Here is a 12,471-nt window from a genome sequence, read left to right as displayed (position 1 = left end):
GAAAAGGTGACAAATTGAAGAGGATTCTATGAATTGGCTGTTTTTTATGAGTCATGTCCCTTTTTCATTGGTCTTGCCTGTGTTTAACCACTTTTTTTTTTTTCTCTTTTCCTGGAGTAAAAATCTAAGAGTTGATAAACTCTGTAGCCTGCCTTTAAGAATTCTATTCCTTGAAAAACGGTAGGAAATTAGCCTGTGGATACATACCAGTTCATTCCACTTCATCTCCAACCTCATGGTAATACTGAGAATTTAAAAGTCCTTAAAAATACTTCCATAAAGAGTCAAATTTTGGAATCAGTATAGGAATTAGAGATGGGAGAACTTGTGTGAATGAAATGGGGAACAAGACAAATCATAGCTTGCAGTGTCTGCCAGCAGTGGTTCTTTGGGAGGGCCAGAAAGTATTGAAGTGATTGTAAGAGTGGTTCATCTTAACAACTAGCAGCCTAGCAACTGGTTGATAGGGACCTGATTTGATTACAGTTTGCCTAAAGTAAGCAGTCATTTGGAGGGATTGAAGTAGATTATTGAATTAAAATACAAACTGCTCTTCACTATGATCTTCCTTATTCCCTTAAATCCTCTGAAATTCTCCAGTATGCTTCACTTATCTTATTCTTGCCTTTTTCAAGCAAGGTTTAGTTCATGTAAATTGGTTCAATTCTGACTCTCTGTCTGGTAACTGCTGAGTCCTGGCCTGAAGCACTGATTGAGCACCTGGGGAAAGAACCCATCAGCCCTGGGAGCACAGGTGAAGGGAATTTTGCTGTGACCAGAAGGGGTGGAGCCTGGCTGCACTTCTCTTAGACCTCTCTTAAGGGTTGACTGCTAGGGGGTGTAGATTTCTGATCGGAGATCCTTCCCTTGTGGAGTTCTCCCTGTGAGCCTAAATCTTCAGAGCTGGGTGAGTGCTTTCTCTTTTTCTTTGTAACACCTTTTCTATCACGCTAGTCCCTTTGTCATTGCATCTCAGGTAGCATCATTCCATTGTGTTGTTCTGATTTTTACATTCTCTAAGCCTGAATGGTTGGAAAAGTCTCTGGTGGTTTAAACACTTACTTAAGCTTCCTAAAATTTTAAAGTTATCTCAGAACGGTGTAATCCAATCTTTCTTGAAGATCTCAAAAGAGATCTCAGAAGCCTGCTTGTATTCAGTGATAAAATATGTGTGAGTAAAGGCAGTATTTCAAAGAGTTGCTCCACCTGTGATTAACTTCCCTTTTTCAAGCACAAATATAATTTGAGCATATGTTGCTAACAGCTAGGTAATAAAAGGCATGCATTGCTACATAGGGGAAGCTTTGTATAAGGCCATTGTTTCTTCTTTAAGTAGTAAAGAAATCAGAAGTTAGATAGGCTTTTACTTAGTGTAATTCTCATGAATTCCGAGAAGCTAAATGGGAGCTGAGGATTCCAGTAGTTTCTCGTTAAACTCTTCTAAGGTGATGTGTTATTTCTTGCACTGCTGAGGAACTGAAGGCAAATAAAATTTATGCAAACTCTGATGGTGGCAAAGACAGAATTACTGAATTGTGCAAATGGCCGGAGGTGGCGAACATTTGCCTGCCCACAATTATTACTGGATCTGACTCTTTCCAAATAGCAGTTATCAATTTGTTGTCTTCTGGCAAAGCTGTTTTTATAAATGCTATACCTAAAGCTTGAAGCCTTTAGTCCTTGGAATTTTGTAAAATGTAGGAATTATGCAGAGAAATCACAAGTACGACTACAGGACCAGTCTTTTCTTTGGCTTATAAAGAGAGTGATGAATAAATTGATCTATAAATTGCAATACTTGTTAGGACATTGCCGTTATTTTTCTAAATGTTTTTTGTACTTGTTACTTTTTTCCAGTAATGAAGGTGTTAACCCAAGTTACAATTGGAGAGTGGGAGAAAATTGGCCCAGCTGTAGGAGATGAGGAATCAGGAACAGGTGAGTCAAACTTTCTTTATAGAAGCATCATTGGAAAGAACTACTCTCATCTGGTTTCAGGAAAAAATAAAGAAAATTCTGGTAGCTGAAGAATGGTCATAGGCTCCAGATAAGATGGATTTTTAAGAATAAATGGCTTTCTGCTTCAGGGTAATAGTATATGTAGTGTGGCATTTGAGAATTTTGGCAGCCGACTTGCTGATTAAGTTGGTTTGTAGCAGTTTGAGCAAATGTTCCTTTGCAGCACAGTGTTCTGCAATAATGTCCTGGTGGACTTCTAAAGTGGTGTGTATGGACTCTGTAATTATAGAGTAGTTAATTGCATGCAGTATTGCATGTTTTTCCGCATAGAAGTGTTATCAATGTGGAAGTAGAGTGTTGCTGTTATCTAAGCCTGTCTGGATATTTAAAATGTGAAATAGGTAATTCAACCTATGGTATCAGTTAGTCGTTTGTTGTGCCAAGCATCAGGAATGAAGAGTGCTTTAGGAATGTTTAAAATCTGTAAGAGGATCCTCATAGAATCTTTGTTACAAACAGATGATTGAATTGTTTAAGGCATAACTTTTCCTTTTTGAAAGTGTAAAATGGTGCAGGTTGTTCTTGTGATCATGAGTTTCATCCTTGCACATAGAGTAGCAAGTTTGACTGTAGGATCCTGGCTCAGTAGAGGTCCCAGGTGCACCTTATATCTTCCTAACTGAAGAACTGGCAGAAGCAGCTGTGTTGGCATTGTGTTGTTCTACCTTTGCTACTTAGCTGTGAATGTTTCTCTCAAGTAATAGGCTGGCTGGCTAGCTTGTGTAAACATGTGTGGTGCTGCATGGCTTCTGTTATGCAGATTTTAAAACTATCTGTCCTGAGTTCAACTGAATTTTCAGTAAGCCTCATGACAGTGGAAAGGTGTAATAACTTATTTGAACAGCTTCTCAGCTTTCAGTGAGGTAGAAGACTAGATATGATTTTCTACAGTGAGTAGGTTCAAAATGAAATTTCTGTCATTAATGTTGTTTGATGTAGAAGCCCTAAGGATGAGGCATTTGCATTGTTCAGAAATGCTAAATAACTCTGTAGCTTGTAAGAAAATCTTGGAGGAGACCTCTGAGATTGTTTAGTCAAATTGTCTACCTACCTTCAATATTGCACACTAACCCATTTCCCTAAGTATTACACCTACCCTTTTTTAAATACCCCCAGGGATGGTGACCTCACCAGTTCCCTGGGCAACTTATCAAAACCTTATTGAACTTTCACCTTTAAAACTTAAAACCTAAATTCTGCAATGTATGTTTCTTTAGTATATGTTGCTTGTGTATGTATAAAATAGGAAAGGGAACAAGGAGGAGGCATAATGATGGTAGTTATTCTGGCACAGCTGTTTATTATAAAGGGAATGCAAATCATGGAGAAATTCTAAGGCAGATCTAGTACCTTCAGAACCAGCTGTACATGGGTTTTTATCCTCCCCCAAACATCCTTTGTCTCAGACAGTAACAAGGAAACAGTGTGCATTATCCTATAGGTATGGAGATCCTGTTTCCACAGGTATAGAGATAACTTCTTACAAAGTAGCAGAAGTGCAGAGTACAAGTTACTGTGTGTTCCTGTATGTCTGCTGTCATGCATACCAGTTAAAAAAAAAAAAAAGTTAGCCAGAATTGCATTTGTCTCCTCTCCAGCAAATTGCCAAGTATGGTTCTTTACAATGGCAATAAGGATACTCAGGAATAAAAGGATTTTATTCGTCGTCTCTAGAAATTTCACAGTATTGTTTCTGCTGGCTCTTGTTCTTACAAAATTTACAGAGTACTGAGAATTTCAGTAGAAAGAGAGCTGTGATATGTGTATGAGGGCTCATCTGAAAGTAATGCCTCCCATTTAGTTATGTTGTCCTATGATGTCAGAGGTATGGCAGTAGAGGTTGAACCTTCCCACCAAAGTTCCATTATATTTTGCTGCTGTGCACCAGATAACAGAAGAGGGGCAATTTGACAGAATAGCATCTCGCGTGGAAGTGTGCATGAAGCAAAGGTGTGTCATTGAATTCCTTCATGCAGAAAAAAATTGTACCCATTGACATTCACAGGTGCTTGCCGAAATCAAACAGTGGATGTGAGCACAGTGAGGCTGTGGATGGTGTGTTTCAGCACTGATGACAGTAGCGTGAGAGACAAACTCATTTTGGATGCTGTGCACAGATGTCACCTCACAAAATGAAGTGTTTTTATTAGCTCATCCATGCGGATTAGCTAATGGAAAAATAGTGCTTTGTAGCTGAGAATTTGCTCTATCATATAATGTTATTGTGCTCTTTGTATCTTTGTGTAGTTTCCATGGAAGTAAAGAGGAGGCATTACTTTTGGAGTGACCTATGTAATAATAATGTTTTATCAATACCCTATCAGATTATACCAGCTAGGAAACAACACTTGCATTAATCAAAACAAAGCTTGAATTTCCACATCTGAATGCCTCAATCACTCTGATTTCTGAAGGATGATGAGTGGAGTAGTTTTGCTTTTCACTCTTTCAGAACATGTCATAGGAAGGCATGACTGGATGTCATGAGCTTGAAAAGCCTAACATTCCAAAAGGCCTTTGTCTGCCTTGGAATTTAATTGAATCGATTTAAAAATCTGAATCATTGTTGTGCACCTTGAAAATCAAGGTGAAGCCTTCTTTCACACTGATATTTCTGGTGAGAAATGCTGTCTGTTATCCCCACGTTAGCTTAGTGTATGACTTCGTGTGATAGTTTCTCAGCAGAAGTGCAGGTGATGACTCCTGGCAGGCAGTGTTATTGAAAGATGTTGTGCTGCATGTGTACATGTTGTTAAGCTGACAGTTTTTTATGCAGCATTGACTGCTGAGATTCTAAAAGTCAGAAAATAACCAGCTGCAAGTCAGAGGTCAGCTGGTTCATTAGAAGGCTCAAAAATCCCAGTCTTTTAGTAATGGTGCCATAAGTTCCTCACTGCTTGTTGCCTTGAGATCATAGTAGTGAAAATCAAGAGATAGTTGTCTGTCGTGATCAGATTGCAGTGAAACATAGATGCACAGCCGGTGAGGCAGTTAGATATACAGGACATAAAGCAGCATGGAACAGTCCAGATCTTCCCTAATCAACACTAGTAAAGTCAAAGGAGCTTTTTAACCATGCATGATCTTTTTATACAAAAAAAAAAAAAGGGAATTTGATGTGTCTGTTCACAGTCCATAATTTAAAAGGATCACAGTCAGTGACGAGGTGTTCCAGAAAAGTACTGCTGTAGCTGGGGATTAAATCCATTTTTATGGTCAAAAAAGACAAAGTAACCAGCATATTGATGATGCTTTCAGTTCAAGAAGTAGCCAATAGCCCTTTGGACAGAGCAATCTTACACAAAAGAATGCAGTAAAAATAAGCAAATAGCAAAATGGAACTTGTGAGAAACAGGAATATGGGCTCTATTTCAGAAAAAAATCTTTCATGTTGATATTCCACTGAGAGAAGGAAACCGACTACTGCTGAGGCCAAATGCTAGGGCTGATAGTGAGCAAGTATATGATATGTGAATTTTTGTCGGTAGCGAATACCATTGAAAATGTGAGCAATATTTCCCTGCATTTTATTTTGCAACATGGCAACAAAATGTGGAAGAGCATGGCATTGCTGAGATTCTCCTCTTACAGAGGAAGAATGAAGGTGGTGAATGCCATTCCTTATCCTCCTAATATCCTGGCGAAGAGGAATGCTTGTCTCTTCTTCTGCTTAGACTAGGATGAAGAGCGGCATCGTAGAACACATGATTTCTATTTGAATAGATTTGAATCAACTGGAGACAGTCACTTATAAGTAAGATGATAAAGAAATTAGAACAGATTAAACCTTTTTTAAAATATTACTTATGCTTTAGGTACAGGAGTGTGTGAGGTTTTTATATAGCAGCTTTTAGGATATAAGGCATAAAGAAGCACGAAAGGACAGAAGTCAAAGTTAATAGGAGGTCTGAAATGGATGCCAGAAGGCTAATCTTCTAAATCTACTAAGGATTTGGATTAGCAGCTTCAGGAACAGGAAGAACGAAGGATTTTGAAATGAAATAACATTGACACAGAAAAGAATCTATGTAATGAGTGTGTGAGGAAGGCAATAAATGGATTATAAAGCTGTGCAACTGATGATATTTAACCTCTATGGCATATGTAGTGAACTGTTATCCTGATTATTAAAATAATTTAAAGATCTAATTTCAATATTTCTAACTTCACTGTAAAGATGAGGAACTATTATCTGATTATGAAAGCAGGTACTTCTCATGCAATGCAAAATTACAGATATTTTTGTTCCTCTTACTGATGTATTAATTAACATGAGAAGTTAGAATTCAGTCATGTGTTCTTCCATCCACATATCTTTATTTGCTATCTGGGAAAAAAAATGTTTATTTCCTGTATCGAATCAGCAAATTCACACATTGCTGGTGCTTTCTAAATAGACTTATGCCAAGTAAACTAGATGTAGAGAAAGCTAGCGGATCAAACGTCTGAATGCTTGTAATTCTTAATGTTATAATGACTGCTACTTGAAAGAAGAATTAGTTACCAGTAGAGGGTGGTGTTTTTTGTATGTTAAGAGTCAAAAAATCCTATACTTAAGTTCAGGGGGTATTTCGAGGCTAATGGATTAAACAGGCCTATGCTTATCTGAGGACATGTAACAGATTAGAGTAAGACTTAGGGCTTCCCGAGTTTCCATTAAGCTTATCACTTTAGCCTTTTGAGTATGAATATGGAGAACTATTTTCTTGTTCTTTTTCTGAGAAATATTTCTATTTGAAGATTTTTCTCCCTCAGTCTTTCCTGCTCTTAAATTGAGTATGTCTTATCGTTTCTTCTTGGTCACATCTTCTGAACCAGTGATAACTTGTGTTGCCATCTTTTGCACTACGATGCTGTTGAGCCACATCTCCCTTGACAGACAGTATTCTAGCTGAGGTCTTATCAGTGCTGCAGAAAGCAAAAAGCATCTGGCAGTCTACGCTCATGTTTATGTATCCCACTATGATGATTGCCCTTTTGGAACAGTATGACATTTTCTTATGTTCTCTGATGCAGCTATTCAAATAGACACTAAGGAAATATTTGAGTCACAGATAACACAAAAGAACATGATTAACAGCTCTCAATTTAGTGTCCACAGACAAGGAACCTTTAGTTTTTGAGGGCTTTTTTATGTAGTAGCTAAAGTAACTTCAGGCCTTATCATTCCATGCTGCTCTTAATTCCCTCTTAATGAACAAATATTTGTTGTTTCTCAAATGCTGTCTCTGATTTATATATTGGAAACTGATTTAAAGCTATACTAGCCTACATCATGATGCCTAATTGATACTACTCAAGGTTTGTATTTTAACCACAGTAATCCAAACAGAGATCTGGCATAATGGAGTAGAGAAATGAAGAGGGGTAGTCCTATGGTAAACTCAGGTCATTTTCTGGATGAAGGATACATTATGAAGGCCACTAGGATAATGTTGCACAGTCTGGTAGTTCCCTCAAGGCCTCTCACTTTCAATGGTAGAGGTTAAAGAAAAAATGATGACATTTTGTTACTACTGTAGAATTACTGAAAAATCCTATACTACTTTTCCTAATCTAGGAGTCTGAAGCTACTGCTCTGCTGGTAGTTGCATCTGTGGTATAATATGGTAATAAACTAACAATTTGTCCATGGTGTGTAATGTTTATCTGAGTAGCTCAAGCATTAGTTGGTATGTAGTAAAGTCTCAGTACATTATGTATTTCTCTCCTTGTATGATTTTTTTTTTTCACTTCTCCCGCCCAGTATCTCTTATTACCCTCATCTCTCCTCCCTTCTTTTCTCCAGTATTTTGTTAATGTTAGCTTATGTTTGGATGGAATGGGAATTGAAAATTTTAGATTGGTTGCTGTAGTTGGGATTATTATTAAGCCAGCTAGAAATGTGATATCTGTATAAATTCCGTCTTAGATGAATTCTTCTAAGTAGAAAGTTATCACGTGAAGAAGATGTGCATAATATCTGGAAGTAAATGAGGTAAACTCTATTTTTGCAGTGTAGTCAAAGTACAGAAGTGAATACAGCCTGACTTTTTCCTTGGCAGTTACTAATCTAGTTTACTTGTAAAACTGAGTGCTGAGCAAGTCTCTTTATATTTTTCTTTCTCCTTTGACCTTGTAATGTAATCAGATGGCAGACTGAGATTTTTAAATGGTCAAGTGATGAGCTCTTGCAGTGGAACTGAGTGCAGACTGGATTTGGTGCCTTTTTTTTCGCCATAGTGTTACAGACAAGCTTCATTGAAACCTGATCACATAAGAGTTAATAGTCTTTTTTCCCCACCCATTGGACAAAGAACAACCTCTAGTGCATTTAAAATATTCATTATGCAACTATTGAAGCATTCCCTGTGTCCTGAATGCTTAGAAAATTGGTTGGAAACAACCTATTTAACAAAGCTGACTCTCATTCACTGTACTTCATGTAACTAAAAAAAAAAAAAAAAGCCCAAGCCATTGCTTTTATAAACCATTTAATACAGTTTATGATAGCAATAATCCCCTTGAAATTGGTTATATTACTGTAGTTTGTTATAGTGTTAACTGCCCTTGTCTTCAGCTTGGTCCATTAACTGAAAATCCAGCCATTATCTTATAATGGGATGATTCCTCCAGGATTATTACCTTACTCTTAGTTTGTTGAAGATTAATATTCTTGTAGGATAGTGAAACAGTGTCAAAATGTGTAAAAAATAAAAAATAATGAAAAAAAACTAAAAATCTCAGTTTTACTTATATAAAAGTGATATGTTTATGCAAGTTATCTGAGGTTTACACATCGTTTTTTTTCTTTTGTTTGTGACACTGAAGATGAAAAGTAGCAGGGATTTTTAATGAAAAAGAACATTTGTTGCCCCAAATAATTAGTGGCAAATGATGAGAGACAAGGAAGATAGTGTTAAATGTGACAGTCTTAATAACGGGGAATTAGAGTTTGATTCCCATTGTTCTGCTCAGTGGGAATTTTGCCAGTGACTTCACTGGAAAAATTCAAGGCCAAGAAGACAAGGAGAGAATTATGCTGTATCTTTTCTACAGCACTGAATTGAGGTGAGAGGAAAAGAAGTCATAAGCAAAAGACTGAGCTAGTGCCGCCTATATCTTTATAAGGAACAAAAGCTATTCAGTGAATTCACAGAACTGTTCACTTCCAACGATGGAAATCCTAAAAGGGCTCCCTAAATTATGTCTTTGCCATACTTTCGTGACCTATATTTTAAGTCCCTAATAGCATCTTTTTTCTTTGAGTAATACAATGCCAAATCTGAAAGAGATTAATTATTAGCTATGCAACATTTTTAATTAATCCTGCAATTCACTCTATCAATATATGCTGTCATTCATGAAATCCTGGTGTAAGCTTTGATGCTACTGCTTCCTCCAGCTTTATCTGACTTGTTCTCATACTCTTCTTAAATGTTGTCAGCTCATCTGCTAGGAGTTGTCAACCAAAATGCAAGGAAGTTATAAAGCAGTTTAAGTACAACCTCTAAAATGTACTCATGACAGCTTTTTACTAGTGATTATTTGAGACTTGCTTTATCTGCAATGTGTTTCCTAGTGTGGGGAAATCTCTGGAAATTCTTCTGCTTTGTACAAGGTACCTTTCATTACCTCTTCTCTGAGACTGAAGAGGGAAGCTTGCCAACACAAATTTACTTGTATTTATGCCTGGTGAATTATCAGTCTTTATCACAAATGATGGTACCCACATGTGACAGTACAGAATATATTTCTGTACCTTCAAGAGAAAAACATTCTTTTCCTTAAGGATATACCTTCAGTTTCATCAATAAATAACTTGTCTCCTAGGAGAGCTATCTACTTATATTTCCTTTTTTACGTGATAGCAACCTTTTTAAAAAAAAAAAAAAAACACATGGGGGGGAAAAAAAACCCTTTGCTTTCTAACTTTCTGTGTTCTAAAATAAATAAGCAACGTTTAAAGGGCATGTACTTCCTTGAATATAAAGTGATATAAATACTTGCTAAATTTGCGTTAATTGATATTTCATTTTGAGGTGTTTTGCTGTGGTCAAGTCAAGTACTGCATGGGTGGTTTTTTTTTTTAGGCATATCTGCTAAGGAAAGCTGCATTATAGACTGAAGCACTTGTATTCTTCTGGATACAGCTTTAAGGTCGAAGAGAATATGATACTGTTTTTGACTGAGTACTGCTAAGTACTGGAAGAATGCACATATAAAACTGAGATTTTTCAATTGTATTATGACTGAAAAATTTCTGCCCTGTGCGCTTTTTCTTTATTGGTTATGTTTGTGTTATATGTGAGAGAAGACTAAGTCATGCTTTTAGAAAACATGTTTGTCTATGCTTGCTGTGTGTTTTTCTGTTTTCTGTTCTGCAACTAAAATCTGGCAGAACTCGCTCAAGTCTGAGATAATGTGCTATTTCTCTAAACCTGCTGTATTCAAGAGGCTCTGCTTCATGTGTCACCAAACAAGAGTCTCAAAGTGCATTTTCTACCTGAATTATAGGTAGTATGTTTGTGTCATCATCATGTATTGGTTAGAAGAGTCTTCTGGAGCTATAGGTGTCTAATTGTCTGGAAGTAGAAGTGGAGATAGGATAACATGACTTGCTGTGGCATATTATGCTTAGCCAGGCTAACTGAAGAGGCTGCTATGTTCAGAGATGTTTATTCAAGATTTTTCCCATTGTGTTCATTTCCTTCTCCAAAGCAATATTTGTAAATAATTAAATTAACAAACTTTAGAGTGCTCTCTGTTTCTTTTCACAGAAGAGAACATCTGAATTGAGTTCTTATTTGAATTCTCATCTGTATTCAGGTGTAGCCTCTATATAATGGAATTGCAGAGCAGTATCAGGGTTAAGAGACTTGATAGGCAGTATGTATAGCATGCTACCCCAGCTACTCATAAAGACATAACTGAAAATTCTCTAAAGTCCTACCTGATATCATCATCCAGATTGGCTGAGCATTCTCCTACTTGAATGAATCAGCCAGGAACCAATATATCCACTCTCACTGTGGTGTAAGCACTTCAGTCAAATTGTTATTAGGTCATAGATAGCTCATGCTAGGTTCAGTAAGCAGTTTGCAGTGGTTTATTTGATCAGCTATAGATAGTGATGAAGACTTTCTTGTCATATGGTGTCTAGAAGTGTGATGCCAATCTACCTTGCTAACTGATACAGATGGCTTTTGTAGGTTGCAAGGTACAGTAATGAAGCTGCTGTGGATCTTGCTAAAGGTCCATTAGATGTGTAGATCAAAACTCCTATCTATTGGGGAATCAGAAAGGTTGGAAACTATGCTTTATTTGATGCTTTCAAATTATTTGACACGATGCATATTGGGGATTGGCAAGTTCCCATATTCATGTAGCTCAATACTACAATTTACATAACATTTTCCTTCTTATAATAGACTGAGATAATACATACAGGGGAAACAACAGTACCAATTATTCTGGAGTTGGAAGTATTTATCTAATTTTATAAATAAGGTGACCAATTAATCTTCTAAAGACCAGTGGCAATGCAGAACAGTTGCATCCTGTTCAACTTCTGTGTTGCTGTCAAGGAAGATGCATTTGAGATGGTCGTAACTGTGTATGTGCAATGTGTTAGGGAAATAAGTAAAAATACTACTTCACATTTTCTAAAACATCTATGATGAATAAGACGCTTCCAGAAGGACAAAACAAGTTTAAATTGAAGTGCTCCCTTTGTCACTGAACAGATATGAATGGCTATGGATTTGTATCAAAGTGATCTAGAAGATTTTAATTACCTTCTGCAATTTTCAACAAAATGCACATTTCTAGCACAGACCTGTTGTATTGAATCTTAGTTCTCCGGACACAGTAAGTATGTCTTCTATATAGTTCATTGACCAGAATTCTGTCTAGCAAATACAAACAAAAAAAGCCTAAAGTTGGTTATAGTTACCACCTCTGACTTTTCCACTCTTCTAATGGTCCTATGTTCTAAAATATAAAATGCTGTTTATTCAACAAGGTAATTGAGATTAGCATGTCTGAGCATTCTGTATTATATTTAGGTTAAATACTGTGTTCACAGCTTCTATGAAAACAGTTTTTTTGTCAGAGGCTGAGCTGAGCTCTGTTTGGGAGTCTGTGCGTCTTCATGGCCTCTTATTAGACCATAACAATTGTGGTCAGAATTATCAAAATTTCACTCGAGGAGATGATGGTTCTTTAAAAAAATTAATGGCATGTGCCTGGCAAAAGTCAAGACGGTTGTCACTGATCATCAAAAGTCTGTCAAGTTGTTTGAATGAGACGTCTCATTATTTCTCTCATATATAGGAGGACTGAACAATCACATTTGACTCACAGGTGTACAGGAAGTTGTAGTGTTAAATGTCCCAGGGATAGCAAAAATGTATGGATATTAAAACAAAAGCTATCAAAACTATTAACGACAGCAACCCCTAGTGATGTTCT

At 36.8% G+C, this 12,471-nt stretch overlaps 1 long non-coding RNA gene across 1 annotated transcript; it reads left to right on the top strand.

Moving 5' to 3' along the window:
• The first annotated feature begins 839 nt into the window (after positions 1-839).
• On the top strand, positions 840-11,390 carry LOC125697454 (uncharacterized). The gene is made up of 3 exons (XR_007378799.1): positions 840-907; positions 1,858-1,938; positions 10,092-11,390. It is a non-coding gene; the product is annotated as an uncharacterized LOC125697454 (long non-coding RNA).
• The last annotated feature ends 1,081 nt before the right edge of the window (positions 11,391-12,471 follow it).

The sequence above is a fragment of the Lagopus muta genome, chromosome 9 (genome assembly GCF_023343835.1).
Source record: "Lagopus muta isolate bLagMut1 chromosome 9, bLagMut1 primary, whole genome shotgun sequence".
In the NCBI taxonomy this organism is placed as follows: domain Eukaryota; kingdom Metazoa; phylum Chordata; class Aves; order Galliformes; family Phasianidae; genus Lagopus; species Lagopus muta.
Note: the sequence above shows the minus strand (reverse complement) of the source record. Positions and strands in the feature narration are given on the sequence as shown.